The sequence below is a fragment of the Nomia melanderi genome, unplaced genomic scaffold (genome assembly GCF_051020985.1).
Source record: "Nomia melanderi isolate GNS246 unplaced genomic scaffold, iyNomMela1 scaffold0166, whole genome shotgun sequence".
In the NCBI taxonomy this organism is placed as follows: domain Eukaryota; kingdom Metazoa; phylum Arthropoda; class Insecta; order Hymenoptera; family Halictidae; genus Nomia; species Nomia melanderi.
The window spans coordinates 51,066-55,000 of record NW_027475281.1 but is presented as its reverse complement, the minus strand read 5'-3'; the positions used below and the strand labels follow the sequence as shown (position 1 = coordinate 55,000).

At 50.9% G+C, this 3,935-nt stretch overlaps 1 non-coding gene across 1 annotated transcript; it reads left to right on the top strand.

Annotated features, from left to right (window-relative positions):
* The first annotated feature begins 3,544 nt into the window (after positions 1-3,544).
* On the top strand, positions 3,545-3,699 carry LOC143175712 (5.8S ribosomal RNA). Its single transcript, XR_013000403.1, has one exon. It is a non-coding gene; the product is annotated as a 5.8S ribosomal RNA (ribosomal RNA).
* Positions 3,700-3,935: the final 236 nt, after the last annotated feature.

Genomic DNA, 3,935 nt, shown 5'->3' with positions numbered 1-3,935 from the left:
TAGAAATACCCGTCGTAGCGTTTCTTCCGAGTCAACCCGCTCACGAAACTCTCTCTCGTCGTGGAATCCCCGCGTCGGAGGGTAAAACGCGATATATAATAGTATATGCCAGTGGTTCGCGCGCGTCGTCTCTGAGATACGCGGTCGACAGAGTTCCGAAAACACGTGATGTGCCACGATTTCCGTGCGTCTTACATCTTTCGACGATGGGACGATCCACGCGAAGAGAACGTTCGTGCTTGCGTGAGGTGCAACAGCGTCGATTCGCTTTTCTGTACGGGGAGAAATAGAACGTTGAGTTGACTTATCGGGTCTTCGTTGGAATTACCGTCGCTGGCATTGTAAACTCCAGATGACCTTGTGATTCCTTCGTCGGGCACTGGTAAAGGGTGGCGATGATTCGTTCTATAATAGTAATACCCGTCGTAGCGTTTCGACCGATGTCACCCGCCACGAAAGTCTCTCTCGACGTGGAAACCCCGCGCCGAAGAGTAAACGCGAAGGCTTACCATACGAAAGAAAACGGTATTATACGCCTGTGGTATGTGCGTCTCGGCTCTGTGATACGCGATCGGCAGAGTTACAAAAAAACGTTGATGGGCCACGATTTCCGTGCGTCTTACATCTTTCGACGATGGGACGATCCACGCGAAGAGTAGTTACGTGCTCGCGCGAGGTGCGATAGCGTCGATTCGCTTTTCTGTACGGGGAGAAATAGAACGATGAGTTGACTTATCGGGTCTTCGTTGGAATTACCGTCGCTGGCATTGTAAACTCCAGATGACCTTGTGATTCCTTCGTCGGGCACTGGTAAAGGGTGGCGATGATTCGTTCTATAATAGAAATACCCGTCGTAGCGATTCGGCCGAGTCACCCGCCACGAAACTCTCTCTCGTCGTGGAATCCCCATGTCGGAGAGTAAAACGCGAAGGCTAACTATATAAGAAATATATAGTATTATTTATGCCTGTGGTTCTCCGTTTGCCCTACTCTCAGATACGCGACTCGGAGAGTTACGAATAATCGTGATGGACCACGATTTCTGTACGTCTTACATCTTTCGACGATGGGACGATCCACGCGAAGAGATCATTCCTGCTTGCGTGAGGTGCGATAGCGCCGATTCGCTTTTCTGTACGGGGAGAAATAGAACGATGAGTTGACTTATCGGGTCTTCGTTGGAATTACCGTCGCTGGCATTGTAAACTCCAGATGACCTTGTGATTCCTTCGTCGGGCACTGGTAAAGGGTGGCGATGATTCGTTCTATAATAGAAATACCCGTCGTAGCGATTCGGCCGTGTCACCCGCCACGAAAATCTCTCTCGTCGTGGAATCCCCGCGTCGTAGAGTAAACGCGAAGGCTTGCTATAGAAGACTATAGTTTATACGCCTGTGGTTCACCGGTTGCCTGCTCTCCGGGGTACGCGATCGCGCAGGAGTTACGGAAGAACTTGATGGGCCACGATCTCCAAGCGGCTATATCTTTCGACGATGGGACGATTCACGCGAAGAGAACGTTCGTGCATGCGTGAGGTGCGATAGCGTTGATTCGCTTGTCTGTACGGGGAGAAATAGAACGATGAGTTGACTTATCGGGTCTTCGTTGGAATTACCGTCGCTGGCATTGTAAACTCCAGATGACCTTGTGATTCCTTCGTCGGGCACTGGTAAAGGGTGGCGATGATTCGTTCTATAATAGAAATACCCGTCGTAGCGTTTCGACCGATGTCACCCGCCACGAAATTCTCTCTCGTCGTGGAATCCCCGCGTCGGAGAGTAACCGCCGAAGGCTTGCTATAGAAGACTATAGTTTATACGCCTGTGGTTCACCGGTTGCCGGCTCTCCGGGGCACGCGATCGCGCGAAGGTTACGGAGGGACGTGAAGCGCCCGAGCAATGAAACGTCCGCAGGAGGAAACGAGCAACCGCCGAACATTGTTTCGCGACGTTTCCATAATGTATTGTCGTTTCGCTCGCATCCCGCTTCTTTCCCCTAGTTTCCTCGACGCGTAGTTTCGCAGCCTTAGTGGACGAATCATTCTCGATTCGAGGAAAGATATGCAGTGGGGCGTGCAATGAGCCCGCCAGAGACCACGATCTCCAATGCGTCTTTACATCTTTGGACGATGGGACGATCCACGCGAAGAGAACGTTCGTGCTTGCGCGAGGTGCATTAGCGTCGATTCGCTTTTCTGTACGGGGAGAAATAGAACGATGAGTTGACTTATCGGGTCTTCGTTGGAATTACCGTCGCTGGCATTGTAAACTCCAGATGACCTTGTGATTCCTTCGTCGGGCACTGGTAAAGGGTGGCGATGATTCGTTCTATAATAGAAATACCCGTCGTAGCGATTCGGCCGAGTCACCCGCCACGAAACTGTCTCTCTTTCGTCGTGGAAACCCCGCGTCGGAGAGTAAAACGCGCGAAGGCTGTGACTGTAACATATATATATATATATACACAGTATACAATGCCTGTGGTTTTTGCGCGTGTCGGCTCTTCGGTATACGCGATCGGCCAGAGTTACGGAGGGACGGTGAAGCGCACGAGAAATTGAAACGGCCGCACGATTGGAACCGAGCAACCGTCGAACATTGTTTCGCGACGTTTCCATAATGCGTTTTCGTTTCGCTCGCATACCGCTTCTTTTCCCCTAGTCTCTGAGACGCGTTTTCGAGCCGTTCTTCTACTATCGATTCTCGTAGAGAGAAGGGACCGGGTAGTCTGGAAGTGGAACCCGCATCTTGCGTGTACCGTACACGGAATTGAGAGGACCGGCCGTGAAGCTCGTTTTAAAGCCGTGCGTCTGACACCCAACTCTTGCGCGCCAATTTCGCGGCAAGAGATAATATGGGACGAATGACCGGCAAAGAGCCAGCTGTGAAGTCTGTTTTTTTAATCGAATCCGTGGACGTGTGTATGCCGTAGCGTCGCTCGTCGTGTTCGTTCATGGTCGTTCCGAGAGAAAGAACGAAAGCGGTAACGAAGGGACCGGCCGTGAAGCTCGTTTTAAAGCCGCGCGTCTGACACCCAACTCTTGCGCGCCAATTTCGCGGCAAGAGATAACATGGGACGAATGACCGGCAAAGAGCCAGCTGTGAAGTCTTTTTTCATTATTTGCTTTCAATCGATCGATCGGTACGATTCGTGCAACGTTTCGCGCGATGCGACGCGAAAACATGCGCGCAACAATAGATGCGTCTGATCGGAAGAACGCGAGGGTCGACTGCACGCGATGGATTCAGTATCGGGTAGGATACAAAATATATCCCCGTCGTTTCCACGCGTGCGAGTCTTCTGCGTCTTTCGCGGGTTTTTGAATGCACTATACGCCCGGAACGTCGAGAAATATATACATATTACTTGAACGTTTTTCGTCTCGAAAGGCTTCGGTGTCGTCTCCAAGGCGACGCCTGAATCTCCTTCGCGCGCTGGTCGGAGATTCAGGTATCAACTTTTATCTTCTCTTTGAAAGAAGAGAGATATTAGGTCGAACAAGTGAGAATAAAATTATATATGTGAAATATAAAATTTATACGATTACCCTGAACGGTGGATCACTTGGCTCGTGGGTCGATGAAGAACGCAGCTAATTGCGCGTCAACGTGTGAACTGCAGGACACATGAACATCGACATTTCGAACGCACATTGCGGTCCACGGATACAATTCCTGGACCACGCCTGGCTGAGGGTCGTTTACGTACCATACACTGCTTGCGTAGCTCTGTCAAATCCCCGCCGTCGTTCACCTCTTCGGATCGAACGTTTTTTTACCGAAGGGCGCAAAGAACGTCTCTGAGTCGGGTTAAGAGAAGGATGCTACGTACGAGCGAACGATGGGTGTCTCGTCGGCGTTTGTCGCGGACACGCGAAAATTCTGTGAATTTCACGGACAGTGTACGTTCTAGTTGTTGCAAAACGATCGGAATCG